At 34.9% G+C, this 16,957-nt stretch overlaps 1 long non-coding RNA gene across 1 annotated transcript in view; it reads left to right on the plus strand.

Moving 5' to 3' along the window:
* Positions 1-16,957, plus strand: part of LOC113042880 (uncharacterized) — a 67,172-nt gene that overhangs the window by 24,017 nt on the left and 26,198 nt on the right. The window contains exon 4 of the long non-coding RNA XR_003275631.1: positions 16,095-16,147. This is a non-coding gene — a long non-coding RNA (uncharacterized LOC113042880). The remainder of the gene's footprint in view (positions 1-16,094; positions 16,148-16,957) is intronic.

A 16,957-nucleotide genomic window follows, 5' to 3' on the forward strand; every position in this document is an offset into this window, starting at 1 on the left:
GTAAAAGTTGTAGCCTTATTGTTTTTGTAACTCAGTATTTTTATTGTATTTTACGTTGTTTTCAACCACATCTAATGTGCTTTATTTTTTAAATAAATGTCCAAGGTTTTATTGTTGTGCATAATCTATCACACTTAAAAAAAAAAAAAAAAAGTAAGTATTACTATTCATAAATATTATTAAAAGTATTAATCTTTTTATTATTATTATTATTTAATTCTATTTATTTATCAACCACATGTAATGTACTTTTTTAATAAATGTGCATGTATTTGTTGAGCACAATTCATCATCTGTCATCAAAATGAAATCTTTTGACATTAGCATGGAAGCAAGGGGAATAAGAGAGAAATAAATGTAATCAATAATAACAAAGTCATGCCTTTTCACACTGTCTTGGTTCTAAGCTTGCACGGCCTGCAAAAAAACAAAAAAAGATTTGAGGAAAAAATAAATTTAACGTCATGTCAGAAAAGTATGTTATACAGAAATGTCAGGAAATTGAGAAACTTTCACATCTTTAACTTTAATCTTAGTCAACAGAATGGATATTTGCCTAAACCCAAGAAATAATTATAGTGTTTAAAAGGAACATGCTAATCAGCTCTTAAATGATTAATAAAGGAAGTAATAAAGTACAGCAGCTAATAATATGCTTGATTTAGCAGCCTTCATCTCAGCGGCAGAGTTGAAATGTTAACATGAAATATTAGACTGCTCTTCTGAATGTGTCAGCTGTCTTTATGAGAACATTTGTGCCGAGAGGCTCACCACGGCTTTCCGCTGATTACGAAGCGAGCAAGAACAAGGCAAGAACGTCACATAATATTTTTAGCATTTTAATTTGGTGTTGAGTGTCAGAATGTGACATTTCTCCTTGTCTACAGTATTCATCATAACTAACTATTGTTCCTATTCCTCTGGTAGTGAGTGTGTCTCAGAAGTCAGCGTTTTTCTCTTCTCCTTTACTGCTAAAGTCCAGATATTACAATCCAGATTGCACAATTCAAGGTTATTCCCTATAGGGTGTTGTGGATGGATCTGTCTTCTATATAAATATGTATTCAATTTAGAATTTATTTCATTTTTTTAAATGCTTTATTTATTTGTATGTTTTTATTCTTAACTTTATTCTATAATAATAGAATGTATTGTTATTATTATTATTATTATTATTATCTATCTGAATATATGTATTACATTCCAAATGTAGGCTATTTTATTTTTTTATAACTAATTTTAATTCAATTTTTTTTTCTTTAATCCATTTTTTGGCAACTATCTTTCTTAATATTTATTTATGGAAACAATAGTTAGCATGGTGGATTGTAGAGTTTGTCTTCCATCTTGTTGGTCTTGAATGTGTGTGTGTGTGTGTTTTTATTGTGAACAAATGAGGTATTCCCATTTTTCCCGTTTTGGTTCTAAAACCGTTCAGCTCCTCCCCCTTCCTCCAGTATTACAGCTTCTTTGTGTTCTCTGAAGATAATTTCATGTGATTCCGGACAGCTCCTAAATATAAAATAATTACTGTACTGTGACATTTTGCTTTCTTAACCTTTAAAGCATTTCTAGATTGACTTTAGCCTAATGACCAACCAATGTTCATAACAAAAAAGCATTTTCGCCTCATGCTATCATAAGCTGTTGACCAAAATAAACCTGCAGAAGTAAGTGAAACACCCACCCACTCCGTGCAGACATCTTGTTAAAAGCTAGTTCATGCTAGTTTAGGCTAGTTTGCCTAACATAGCCTTGTCAGGTGCCCAAAATTAGTCTAAAACCAGCACATTTGACCAATAGAAATCTGCTCTTAGCTGCTTTTAGATGGTTTTGAGACATGTTTTGGGGCAAGAACAACAGAGTAACTAAAACAAGCCTGTAAAACCAATTCAAACCAAATTCTAGCTCAGTGTGCTGTGGGCCGGTTTTCAGTTCTGGTCTTCTCTGCAGGGACGGCATGTTTTGTTCTTCTGATCTGGCAGTAAACAAACCCGAATGATGCACCGCTGACATTTCCTGATGTGGTGGGACTTAATCAGAGACGCTGACATCCGTGTCACTGTCCTGTTTTGTATATTTGCCCTCTGTTTGTGAGCGGGACCAAATGTCACGTCTGCGCGGAGCTTCATGATTAGCATCCAAGGCTTGAATTATCATGAAGCGTCTCTATTAGCATACAGTCTTCAGACTAGCTGGCTTTCTCAATTTCCAGCACCGCCTCGAAGCAAATCACAGCATGTCATGGGCGAGTGTCAATCAACCTTTTTAACTGGAGGGCGAGATATGATATCTCTCTTTTCTTTAACTCTTTATCTCTCTCTAGTTCATACAGCCTTTCCCAGTGATGGAGAAATATACTCAGAAATAAGTGTAAACTGTGTGAACAGATCAAAAGAACTAAAACTGATTTTCTATATTTCCCCCCTAAAACAGCTAGTTGAAGTAGGTTGTGTCAGTGTTATTTCAGTAGTATTTAGATAATGTTATAATGTTATTTTTATTTTGTTTAAAATGGCTATTTTATATTTTCAGTTTTCTTTTTAATTAAAGTTTTAGTAATTTGTGTCATTTTTTAATCCTTGTCATTTAATAGTTAATAGTATAAAGTATTATCTTTGAGATTTAGGTTTTTATTTTATTTTTGAATTTTCAATTTCCAAAAAACAAGAACATCAACATTTTATTAGTTTTAGTTAATTGAAAATTAACGGAGTTCCCGAAGGTTAATTGCTAACATTGTGGATGTAAAAAAATAATTAATAAATAACATTTTACATTTATATTTTATATGAATATTTCAGATTTTGAATTAGTTAAAAAAATTCAGGTTTTGTTTTAATTTAATTTTTTATAGTTTTTTTTTTTTGTATGGCTTTATGTTTATCTCAGTTTTAGTTTTAGTCATTTTAGTACTTCAAGTTAAATGAAAATGAGAAATTATTCATTTTCAGTTTTCACTTTATGATTTAATTTGTTCCCATTTAAGTTTAGTAAATTTTGAATAAAAATAGAAATGTTTCTTGTGTATCTGAATTAAGTTTTTATCAAATTTTTTTCAAAAATTAACAGACTAATTTACTATCTTTACTTTACATAAATATATTTCTAATAATCCTTGAAACTCTATTTACTTCAAGTAATTACAGTAAAAACTTCATAGAAAGGTTTGCAATTGATTTTCTATGCAAACATGAGCTGGATGAATGTGTCTGACTGTTGTGATGTGTGTGTGTGTGTGTGTGTGTGTGATCAGGGTCAGGTGAACCCAAAACAGCTGAATTATACAAGGTTTCCATGAATAGACAACATGCAGTTGTACACATCTTTAATTTGTGTGTGTTCTGTTCTTGCATACTTCTGGCAAATAATGCAGATTATTGCATCACATACTAACCAGTGCCTCACTGAAATGACAATTTGCTACAATTTAGTTTTCTTCTTTATATATTTTACTGTTCTACCTCTATTATTCTGTCTCATAAAGGCAAAACTCTCATAAAGATGCATTAGATGCAGCTGACAGACACTAAGCTTTAGTAGACCTCGTGCATTGCTTTGATTTGACTCACTCTCATTGGATAAAAAACAGCAAGGCTTAGACTATTCTTCTTTTGCAATTTGAACCATATATTATGTTGCAATTCCTAAAAACGTTAGCAGCCAGTTACTCTCAGCCTCGGATCGCATGCCCACGAACCGCCCACAGTCTCGTCCGATCTATATTGCACAGAAAACTAGAAAGCGCTTGTGAAAGCCCCAATCAGATCCTCGGATGACAATCTTCCACAGGTGCACAGAGGGATTTTGCCTTTCAGAGACATTTGTGAGAGGATTTCATGAACCGGAAGGTATATCCTGCTTTTTATGACTGTGAAATAGTCAGTATTTATGGACAGATTTCTTTAGTGTTTTCTGTGACCATTTGAGAACATTGTGGTCAGCATATAAGAATGATTTCTGAAGATCATGTGACACTGAAGACTGGAGTAATGATGCTGAAAATACAGCTTTGCATAACAAAGATACAAAATATTCTCAGGAAAAAAAAAATAGTTTGCAGACACAAGATTTGATATATTCGAAAAGAAAATAGTTATTTTAAATAGTAATAAAGCAAGTGATCAGTTCCTGTCCAGGTGGGTGGTTTCTGCCTTTAGTTAGACGTCTGGCTGTGCATGACTAGCCAGCTGGTCAACAAGTTTTGTTTACTCACCAGAGCTATTTTTCACTCACAGTTGGTGCTTGGCATGTCTTAAAGTTTTTAAAATGGAATAACGTCGATAAAATGACTGAAATAGGCATCCTGAGATGTCCCTGCTGTCTCTGTCACTGACTGAGGCTCTGTAAATAGCTGGAAATGGGATGCTGTTAAGACTTTGTTGCTCTCTTTGCCTGTCAATCATTGTGAGTGACAGGGTTTGATGACACTGGAGTCTGTGGAAGGCGGAGTTAGGAGAAAGGGGACGGTTTAATTCAGTGGGACAAGATATGTGCAGTAGCCTAGTATAGAAATTATATCTAGTTTAAATTTAGAAATCTGTTAAAATGTTATTCATTTGCTTTATTTTCTTTTGTTTATTTGCTTATTTCCTTATTTATATATTTGCTTTAATTTTTTTTTGTTTTTGTGCTTATTTGCTTTTTATTTGCTTATTTGGCTATTATTATTTTCTTTTTATTTATTTTCTTATTTGCTTATTTACTTTGATTTGCTTAATTTTCTTTTATATATTTGCATATTTATTTGTTTATTCATTTGCTATTTTTATTTGTTTTGTGTTTTATATTTATATTTGGTATATTTTTTATTTATTTGCTTATTTGCTCATTAACTATTTGCTTACTTTTGCTTTTATTTTTTTCTTTCTATCTGAACTTTCTTTGACCTTTGACTTTTAATGTAAGATTAAAAAAAAAAAAACATGGACACATTTTTCAAAATATTGTCTTTTGGTCACGCACATCCCGTGATCCCATCTTTAATTTTGTGTATCTGCGTGAAATGCCGTGTCTGTATTTGATTAAAATGAGAGTAATTTAGTGTCTTTATCAGGGATGTCAGGCAGACAGACACACCTCATCACTATAGTGCCTCTACGGTGTCTCTGATTATTTCAGGCTGCGAATCGGATCTCATTTTAGCATGTAGTTGCAGGTTTGAATCCCCGCCAGTCACGGCTGATTTCAGTCTCCTGAGTTGATTTGGCATAAAAGAGGTTTAAATTAATTTTAAATATGCTAATTAAAATTCCATCTGTTTGGCAGTAGATGCATGTCAGTGGTGTATTTGATTGCATTTCATTTTGTGGTTTCACTGAAATCGAGAGATCCTATTACCGTATGTCGCCTATGTTCAGGTTTGCCTTGAAAATGTTTCACTATAATGAACCTAATGACATTTTTAATGACTTAAATTAGTTACAAATTTAACTTTTTAGGAGGACTGAGGGACAGCATTAAACAGTAAATGGTGTGTTTGCACCCTTTGTCAAGTAAAGCCTCAGGTCAAAATTCTCAGGTCATCCACGATTGTTTCTTCATCAAAACAGATTTGGAGAAATGTAGCATTACATCACTTGCTCAACAATGGATCCTCTGCAGTGAATGGGTGCCGTCAGAAGGAGAGTCCAAACTGCTGATAAAAACACCACAGTAATCCACACCACTCCAGTCAGTTAACATCTTGTGAAGCAAAAAACTGTTTTAAAGAAAGAAATCTATGCGTTTTAACTTTAATCCGTCACTTCTGGCCAAAATATCCATTGTTTCCTCTGGTGAATATGTTCATCCCCTGTTGTTCTCACATCAAAATCCACCAAGACATTTGTTTAGAACTGTTTTGAACTGTTTTATCACTTGTAAACAGTGCTTGATCTGTGCATATTTCTCTCCCGATTCAGCCGAGACAACCTTTTTTCCCTGGAGAAATAATATAATGGAGGAAACAACATTTTGAAGTTAAAAAGTCTTAATGGTGGAATTGTTTTTTACAAACATACAGCTTTTCGCTTCACAAGACATTAACTGATGGACTGGAGTGGTGTGGAGTATTGTGATGTTTTTATCAGCTGTTTGGACTCTCATTCTGACGGCACCCATTCACTGCAGAGCATCCATTGGTGAGCAAACGATGTCATGTTATATTTCTCCAAATCTGTTCTGATGAAGGAAAAAACACATCTACATTTTAGATTTTCTGGGGTGATTTTTTCTTTTTAAAAGACACTTTCTACATCTTGTGGATGTTAAAAGAATATAAAAGATGATGTCTTTTTTTTTAGGTCTACACAATGGAAGTCAGTGTGCATCAAAATATCAGCTTTTGTGTTTCACAGAAAAAGACTGTTGAACTGTTGAAAGACGAGAGTATGTTTTTTTGTTTCTTTTCTTTTAGACCGTACAGAAACTGTCTCTGGTGAGAATTCATCTACCAGTGAGGGTGGATGGAGTCGTGTCTTGTTAGTTGTGTTTACTGTCTTATTTAGAGTAAACAACTACTGTTTGCATTCAACACACAACATCCTAGCTTGGTAAACTAATGATGGTTCATCTAAAAAAACTTGCAGCACTTGCAGCACTCGCTGTCCCATAATGCACTGAAAATTGTAAGAAATACTAACTATAAATAGGTTCCAAAATTAGACACTAATTTGCACATTTTATGCATATTCTGCCATAGGTTCGCAACATGCAAATAGCAAACTTTGTTGAAATCAGTTGTGATTTGTATGATTTGTCAGTTGTGATCGCTTGTATGAGGCACAGAGTTGTCGCCTATGTAGGGCTCCAAATTGGTCACCCAGGAGGTTTAGTTTAGGACGGTGTACACAAAGCGGCCTATGTAATAAACAGCAAAGTAGCTCATTAGGTCAGAGCCTTCGTATCCCGAATAACAACACATTCAGTTTAATGCCACAGATATCTGACTGTCACCCCCTGAGAACTGAAGTTTGTTTCTGCCGCAGTAAAATAAATAAATGCATGATAAATGCCTTCTTTGCAATCATTAGCATCTGAGGATCTGGTCAGATTTCTAGCTACAGTGGAAGTTTTCACAACAAACCTAAAGTTTGGAGAACTTGAGGAGCTTATAAAACAGTGTTTTGTTTTTGTGTATCTTCTATATTATACAGTATATAACTCTGTGTGTGTGTGTATATATATGTACATACAGTCATGTGAAAAAGTTAGGACACCCCATGATTCAGTTACCTGTAGATCCTCTTTTAGCAGCAATAACTCGAAGTAATGGTTTTCTGTGTGACTTTATCAGAAGGTCAGGATGAGGACTATAGATTATGACTGGGCTATTACAGAACCTTGATTCTTTTCTTTTCAGCCGTTCTATTGTAGATGTGCTGATGTGCTTAGGATCATTGTGCTGTTGCATCACCCAATCTTGGCCAAGCTTTAGCTGTTTGGACGGATGTCTTCACATTTCGAAAACCTTCCAATCCACGCTCTAGAACTAAACCCAGAATATCTTCTGCGTCATTCTGCAACGGTGACAGAAGCAGTGGAACAGTGGGGAGATATCTAACGAGAGCCAGCTGCGTTTTAATAGGTGGGATTTATTACATAAAGGGGATCCAAGAGAGCAAATTATTCCCCACCATAATACAGGAGCGGCGTATATCATATAGCACTTCCTCCAGAGCTGGCTGTGAGAGAAAACACAGCTATTATCTGCTCCTGTAAGAGGATTCTGTGTTCCCCACCCAGACCCTGAGATCTCCTGAGTATTTTAGGAAGAAAATGCCAGCCTGGAATGCGGAACCTTTCTTGTAGTTCTATTGTCACTGTTCTTTTAACCAGCGATTGTGTATCTTAGCTTTAAAAAAAAAAAGGTCTATTTTGGGTTAAATGCAGTAGGAGACTTGTTTGTTCCCTACCTTGATATGCTTTTTATGTTGTTGTTTTTTTAATGCTTATTAATTTAGCGGGTGCTGAAGTGACTTTACAGAAAAATTATATATATACATGTGACCAGTCTTAAATGTATATTTTTTTTACCAATGCATATTACTAATCATAAAAAAATGGGTTTGATATTTTTATGGTAGGAAATTTACAAAATATATTCATTGAACATGATCTTTACTTAAAATCTTAATGATATTCGGAATACAAAAATACCCCAGTGACACACACACACACACACACACACACACACACACATATATATCAGTGTCACATGATCTTTCAGAGACCGTTCTAATATTATTAGTTGATGATCAAGAAACATTTCTTTTTGTTATTAATGTTGAAAACTGCTGTGCTCCTCATTATTTTGTGGAAACTGTGATGCATATATATTTTTCTGGCTCCCGTGATGAATAGATAGTTAATTCAGTATTTAATAAAATGGAAATGTTTAGTAACAGTATAAATCTTTTGATCAATTTAATGTGTCTTTACTAAATAAAATAATATCTTTACAAACACACCCACACCCCCACACACACAGGCAGGGCTTATACAATGTAAAATGTTTCAGAATTATGGTTATACTTGCCAAGCATGGTTCATATCTTGCCTTGAAGGCTTCAGTTGTTAGGAATGTTCTAGAAACAACATGCTTTTCCTGAACTGGTAAACGGCTCTTTCAAAAGAAACACTCCTTTCTTCTGACAGAAGTCTGTTTTCATTCTAAAACTAAAAGCAGTTTAAGTTTAACAGCGTCCGTGACAGTGCTTCTGCTTTGGTCTCGACGGGGGATTCGGACGAGCTCCGAGTCTATCTAACAGTCATCACACACACAAAACAGAAGGAGACAGCGAGGCTCAAGGGATCACAGTTATGATGGACCCACTCTGGATATTTGAAACTGCGTGTGTAGCTTTGCCCCCGGCTGCGGTGTTTTCCGCTTCTGTTTGTTTGGTTTGTTTAGTTGCTGTATTTCCTGTCTGCGGCTCTAAATAGCTGTGACCTAGTGAAACACAGCTGGACAGGCACTGCTGGGTTGATCATTGACTTGACTGTTTCACTTTAATGTTATAAAAAGGAAAATGTAGTGTACAGTGAACTTTTTCAGAGGAATTTTTTTTTTTAAATGAAGAACAGTCTTGTATAAATTTAAAATAAATGTTTACTTTATTTGTCATTCAGCACATTTTGAAATCTGTTAAAATCTACATGTATTAAATCTAAAATTTCATGTGTGATTAGAAAATAATCTAATTCCCCATAGTATGTACTAGGTAACAGAACGGATGCACTACTTTTTATGGGTTATTTCATTAAAAAATTTTTTTTGCATATTTATTTGCTTTTTGCTATTTTATTTGTATTTATTTACTTATTTGATTGTTTGCTTATTGTCTTGAGATATTTATTTATTTTGTTGATTTGTTTTCTTTTTGCTATTTTTGTTTGTTAGTTTGTCTCCTCGTTTATCTGCTTATTTATTCGCTTTTTGCCATTTATTCATTGATTTATTTGCTTTACTTGCTCATTTGCTTTGTAAAATTTTTGTTTCGTTTTATTGATTATGTTTGTGTCCTAATTTATTTGCTTATTTACTTTTTTACATGTATTCATTTAATTTCCTTTTGATTTATTTCTTTGCATAGTTTTGTTCACTTATATGTTTGCTTGCTTGCTGTTATTTGGCTTATTTATTTGTTTGCTTATTTTTTTATTTTAGTTACTATTCTCCCATAGTCCAGTTTAATGGTGCAAAATCAACTGTAGCAGCACTGCTTTTTATGAAAATGATATAACTTATTTTTTTTCTTTTAGCACAAACACCCATTTTATGTAAATTAGGCTCATTAAAGATTGACCCTATTCATCAAACTTGCCCTGCACAGTTTTTAACGCCAACAGTAAGCAGGAGGTAAAATTCAACTTTATTTTAAAGAGATGTTTGTATACATTCCTCTGGCGATCATGGCAGCAGTAATTTTTCAGAGAATTATCAAATAATGTTGTAGTACATTAAAACATAGCAATTTTGTTTGTGAATTGGTCACTACAACCAAATGTGTGCAAATAGACGGCACGTTCTGTGGTCACAGTTCATTCCCCTCACAGTGTTTATGTGTACACACAATTCACAGCTATTAAAAACCGATTATTCATCCTGTGTTAACAAGGCTTGTGATAGTTTGGATAACCCTCATCTCCCCTCTCTAATTCAGTAATGACTCGGGGGTATTAACCCATCATTGAGCAGAGATGCTCTGGAAAGCAGGTCTTTGTGATGGAGAGGTTAGAAACTGAATGTGGGAGTCAAATAATTAAGTGTGCATGTGTAATGAACACAGATTAGATGGCGTGTGACTCTTAAATTGAATTTGTGGATCTTTAATCGAGTCTAGGGTATTCTGAACAACTGCACCGCACATGTTGTGTGTTTGTTGATATGTCTTGGTTATTTCCATAGAAACTGTTGTTTCATTCCTTTATATGGCTTTAATTATTCCAGCAATGCTACAGTTGCACTGGAGTTGTTTTGAGAGTACTTTAATCTATTCTAAATCCTATTAAAGGGATACTTTCAAATGGGATCCCCCTCCAAAAATGAAGATTCTGTCATCATTTATTCACCCTCATGTTGTTCCAAAATTGTATTGCTATTTTCAAAATACACTGTGGCACATGTTGGCTACATGGGCCCTTAAATTAAAAACCTAAAAGTAGTCCAGATGTATTTTGCACGTCCAGAAAATGTCTGGATCTGTGTTTTGTGTTTTGTATGGTGCTGCAGCTGTTCTTTTTTACTAGATGGTTTCAACAGTGACTGTCAAGGTGTTACCAGGTGGGCCTTTACTGGGTTTATATAGTGTTCTTGGTTTTCTGGGGGTTGCCAAGCTGTTACTGTCATTTCTAGAGTGTCTGTGTAATTGGTAAGTGTTTCTAGGAGGTTTCTAGTTGGTTGTCAGGCTGTTACTAGGTTTTTTTTTTAGGGTGTTTTGAATGGTTTATATGGTGTTTTAGATGTTCTGGTGAGTGCCAAGTTGCCAAGGAGTTACTAGGTTTAGGTTTCTACTAGGTTTCTAATTTGGGTGGTCTAAAGGGTGTTTTGGTGTTGTCTAGGAGTTTCGCTGTGGTTTATAGCATGTTCTGGTTGAATGTTGGGCTGTTTTTAGCATTTTAAGGTACTCTGAGTTTGTATGATGTTTGTATTGTTCTGGTGGTTGCTAAGGTGTTACTATGTGGATTCTAGAGTTTCTAGGTGGTTACAATGCGTTACTAATATTTAGGGGTTGGATGGTGGTTAAGGTGTTACTACTGGATGCCAAGGAGTTACCATGTGGTTTTTTACAGTTGCTAGATGGTTTAGATGTGTTATCATGTGGTTTCTAGGGTGTTCCAATTGTTGCCAAAGTGTTACTATTTGGTTTCTAGATGGTTACAATGTGTTGCTAGGTGGTTTCTGTGGTCCTCTGGTGGTTGTCGGACTGTTTTTTTTAGAGTATTCAGGGCTTGTATGGTGGTTCAGATGTTCTAGTGATTACCATGTTACTCTGTGGTTTCTAGAGTATCTAGATGGTTACAATGTGTTTCTAAAGTATTCTGGCGTTATATGGTGGTTTAGCCTACGTGTTAGGTGGTCAAAAGATCTTTCCCAGTCTCTGTGATATTATATTGATCATTCTCCAGTAAAAGCATGCTTTTTTAATCAAAGAATCTATGTAAGTGTTTTAAAACCAAAGTTTTCTGACCCTTTCAAAATCTCCAGACCCAGAATATTCCTGCAGTGGCGCGGGTCTTGACTAAATCTGTGATCTCGCTGCTGAACTCAGGTCTGCTGGAGGATAATAATATGTTTCTGGCCGTCGTTCTGATGATAAACCGCTCTGAGGTCTTTGTGTTGTCCGTCTCCGCCCATCAGAGAGGAAACAATTAGCCGCAACGTCATAATTAAGGGTCTTGCAAATGGAAGGATGACTATTAGCGAAACATTTCCCATAATGCATCAACAATGCTTTTAGCAGAAAGCCGACCGATAAGTGGTCAAGTGTATGCGCTTCAGGGAAGTAATTCAGACCTTTATTTCTAGAAACCACCGTCAGAGACAAACAACCATTAAAACAAAGCTTCTCGCTTTTTGAAAAGTAACAGGAAATCGTATTTGTGAGATGACGGTGCTGAAATGTTGATGCAAATCCATTTCCTGGCTCGATTGTGCAGCTGAAAACATGTTTCTGTTGCCGGTAATCAAGATAATGTGATATACAGCAAGAGCCAGGATATCTGATCTGAAAACCTTCTCTGTGGACATCTACATAATGGATGCTGATAGTTTAAGAGGCCTGTAGAGAAGAAATACATGACAGGTGAAATCATGATGATATGAATGGCTTCTAATGGCTTTCTAATGCATATTCAGGATCAAGGACTTCAGGGCTTTTTCTGCATCATTAATGATTCATAAGGTTTAATAGGTGTTGGCGCTGTAGGTCAAGAGAAATGTCAGTCTGGAAGATCATGCTGAAATGCTGAAGACACTCCAACTAAAATCTTCTCATTTCAGCTAATCAACTATAGCAAAAGGAATTTTTCTCTCTCTGGGAAAATCATTTGACTCCAGAGGGTCTGTGTAGGCTATGGAAATGTAATAGTTCAGTGGCTTTGAATGATGTTGGCTGTTTTGATTGGCTGAAGCGTTGACTGGTGTCCACCCCCAGACTTGGTCTATTGACGGTAATGGGCATGAGAGATTGACTGCTGGGCTTCTGTATGTGTGTGTTTGTTATTTATTGTCTTTGGCTATTAGAGCCAAAGCTTTGGGTTCTAAATGAAACAGAACATTCTGTTAGGTCCTTGATGATGTCATCGATTCATGTGAATCGATTCTCTTATGATTTTTTTTTTAAAAACATCCATATCCCAATAAGATTTGAACGCTCATGCTGGATAAAAATGCACACTTCTCAAGATCTCACAGCTGGATTCGACTAAGTTTGCAAGGTTTGTGAAATTAAATGTTTATTAGTCATTCAAAGATTTGTTTAAATAATATAAATGTGTATTTGCTAAATGCTGACGGCAAATGAGAAAGTATTATAATTTTTGCCTTTCTATTACTAATAATATATGAGCAACCATAATACTTTCTGTATACATTAATTCCTTTGTTTAACCGCTCTATCTGAATATTAGACAGACTTCTATGTGTATTAGACAGAGAGAGCACTGTATGCTCAGGTGCTGCCTTACTCAGCACCAATAAAATCAAAATAAAACACTCGAACACAACGGCTAAGCAGAAAAACTTTTTGGCCGATGATGATATTTGAAAAATGCAAAATATCAGCCGATATATCAGACTTGCCGATATATCGGTCGACCACTTCAAATAATATTTTATTTTTCATATTTTTGCATGTTTTACTTATAAAGCTTTGTAGAAAAGTGTTACAAAACTGATATTTTTTTGTGGCATGCTTTAGTTGTAAACTACTAAAACAATGCCAAAATGCCAAATATCGGCCGATATATCAGCATTGGCAATATATCGGACGACCACTATGCATAAAAAATATTTTATTTTTCATATTTTGTATTGTTTTACTCATAGAGATTAGTAGAAAAGTGTTACAAAACTGATATTTTTTGTAGCATGCTTTAGTTGTAAACTACTAAAACAATAACCTTTTGTTTACAACCAAAAAATAACACAATATTTAATAAATAAGGATATTTATAATAATTTATTTAATATTTAAATTTCTGTTTTAAATTGTATTTTATAATAATTTTTATTTAATTTATTGATTTGTTTATTTACTAAACCATATATGACTCAAGAGTCCTTTACAGCGAAAAATGCTTCTTGGTATGAAGAGGGTTTTTTTTTTATAAAAGAAGGGGTTTTTTTATTAAAGAAACTTGAATATTGTTTGGCCTCAGGTAGAGATGAGTTAATCGAAAGTGTCTCTCCTCTCTGAGCTCTTAACCCCGGCACATCTCCAGAGGGACAGTCCCGCACTTAGTGTCCTGTACATCTCTCCAGATGATAAAATCATCTGCTAAATGGACAACAGCCGAGCTTACAGTAGCTGAAGTAAGAAATATCTGTTTCTCTAATGCACCTACTAGTGATATTCACTCCATCTTTCTCTATCTAGTTTATCTATCCATTATCTCTCTTTAAATGTTTTATTAATTTTTTTAAACTGACATTTCCCTGTGTTGCTGTGAAAATAGTCTTAGATACGGACTATATTTTGTGTTTCAAAAAATTTAATTAAATTAATTGATGAAAAAATAATGTCTTGGAATGACAAGAGGGCTAATAAATTTTTATTTATTTATTTTAATTTTTTCAAAATTTTAATTGATCTATTCTGTTATTTCAATGTTTATATAAATAAAATATCTTGCTTCCATTTAAATGTTTATTGTTGTGCTAATTCTTATTCTATTTAAATAGAATTAAAATATCGCTCTTCTGAATGCACAATTTGAGGATATCGTTGTCTTTTGTGATACATAATGCTTAATAGTTTATGCTAAAACATTAAAGGCTTTTTTGTGTTTTTTTATGCAGATGAGAATCTGAACTGTCACATTGATCAGAATGTCATTACACCTGTTACCTGTGTATTTATGAGGCTTGTGTGATCTGAATCTATTGGTGTGTCCCCCTGTGTGTGTGTGTGTGTTTGGGGACACCCACTGAGTTGTTTTGTGCTTAATTAAAAGGTAATAAATCGGCGTCCATCAGCACACAAGACTCATGCTGGGAAGTTGATGAAAACTTCAGCACTAATTACATCAGAATTTGTCAGAGAAAACAACTTCTATTCCAGATTAGCATTCGCTCGCACGCACACACGCACACACACACACACACACACACACACACAGAGGACGTGCATTAAATCTTGGCAGGTTTATGGATCATTTATTGGGCGGGCGGTGTGATCGGAGCGCTATGATGTTTGCTTTCGGCCTGTTTTCATCTTTTATTGATGTAAACGCTCTAATACGTGATTAATAATTCATCAAACCATTTGAATGAGGTTCTTCAGGAACGCGCAAACCTCCGGCTTTGAGCAGTAATGAACACAAGCTCTCATGGACTGATTGCATCGTTCCGCTCAGCAACACGATTTATTCTGCTAATACACTGTGTTCTTTTGTTGTTTTTTCATGCACATGCAAGCAAACACAAACACACACACACATACTTCTCAGTAAAGACCATCATTACCGCTTTTCACACACCGAAGCGGTGGAACACATAGATATTCTTCTTTTATTTCCATGGAAGACACCCACCGCCCCCATCCCTGTGTGTGTGTGTGTGTGTGTGTGTGTATGTGAGCGCTCAGACATGCCTGTTTCTAAGTTACCAGCTTCACTCTTTTGCCAGTCGAACGTAATTCTGAAACACTTTTAAGCTTACCCTTTACTGAGGTGCTACCATGGTACATTTGATGATAATAATAAAAAAACATTTGATGATAATAATAAAAAATATATAATATAATATAAATTTAATAAAAGAATATATAATATAATATAAATTTAATAAATTATTAATTTATATGTATATATTTTATTTTATACATTGCATTATTATTATTTTAACATTTATTTTTCTTAATATATAGTGACATATCTATGTTTTATTGTTATTATTGTTGTTGTTGATTTATCCTAAATAATTATCATATTTACATACCATGGAATTTACTGTAAGTGTTCCTTAAAAGATCACAATATTGTTAAAACGTAATACCATGTCCAAAGTACCATGGTATATGAATTTTTGTACCACAATATGTTTCATTACCATGATATCTGTCATTCTCACTGTACCATGATATTACTAAAGAACTTTTATAAATGGTTTCGTGTCCCAAAAAAACATATTCTGGAAACAATGCTATTACTGTGGTATCATGTCTGAAAAGACCTAATTACCCTGTAAATACCATAATACATGAAGTACTACAACCGCACTTTTATAAGGGGCAGTTTTCATTGTATTATATACAAAAACATGGTATTACCAGAGTAAAATGTCAAAAAGTCATGGTGATACTGTCATACTTCTTTAGGAAAAGAAACCACTGCCTAGCATCTCTTGTTTTCTGCATAAACGCACTTATATGTTTCTGTTCTCTCATCAGATCAGAAAGTCATCATCAAAAGTGAAGCGAGCGACAGACGGACCGTCAGAGAGGTGAGACCGAACACACGACCTCTCTCCTCTCACTTTATCAAAATGATCCACGTCACATCAAACACAGATGAAATCTCTCTTCAGTCTCAGCAGTGTTAAAGAGAGCCACCCGTCTCCCACATGAGGGAAACTCTAGTTTCTTTCTTCTCTATCAAAAACAGCAGTCTGCACTCACCTCCGTTTCCCTGGGTGGGGGAATCCCTCTCGGAAAGAAATCCCTTCTTCTCTCTCTCTCTCTCTCAATCTGTGTCAGTTTGTCTTGTGTTGCTCCTCAAACTCTTTTTCAGCGCTCTGGGTGGCCGTTAATATAGAGTTCATCCTGATACAGCCGAGGTCCTGGATGTGTCCGTCAAAAATCACAGAAGAGCTTAAGCTGAAGACCTCAGCAGTGAATCTAGGAGCTCCAAATGGAGAGAGAGAGAGAGAGAGAGAGAGAAAGAGAGAGAGAGTACAATGTGAGAAAGGAGGGAGGGGAAGAGACCAACTGAATGAGAGAGAGAGAGAGAGAGGGGTTGTGCGAGGAGAAGTGTGTGTCTGTTTCTTGGTTTTGTGCATCTGTGTGTAGGTTTGTGTGTTTGTGCTTGTGGAAAGGATTTGGACAGTCAAGTAACACTTGAAATGTCTGAATAACATTGCATTAGATACAGGTTGTATAATATTTTTTAAAGACTGCTTTTCTAGCAAAACATTTGTCAGATGAATGTTTGATATGTTTGATAACATAAACAATAGATCTGCTGTTCAGAAATGAGTGACTCTCCAGGTCACATTTTGCTTAAAAAAATGTGAGAGAGAAAAAATCATGTTCAA

The sequence above is a fragment of the Carassius auratus genome, chromosome 25 (genome assembly GCF_003368295.1).
Source record: "Carassius auratus strain Wakin chromosome 25, ASM336829v1, whole genome shotgun sequence".
NCBI classification, from domain to species: domain Eukaryota; kingdom Metazoa; phylum Chordata; class Actinopteri; order Cypriniformes; family Cyprinidae; genus Carassius; species Carassius auratus.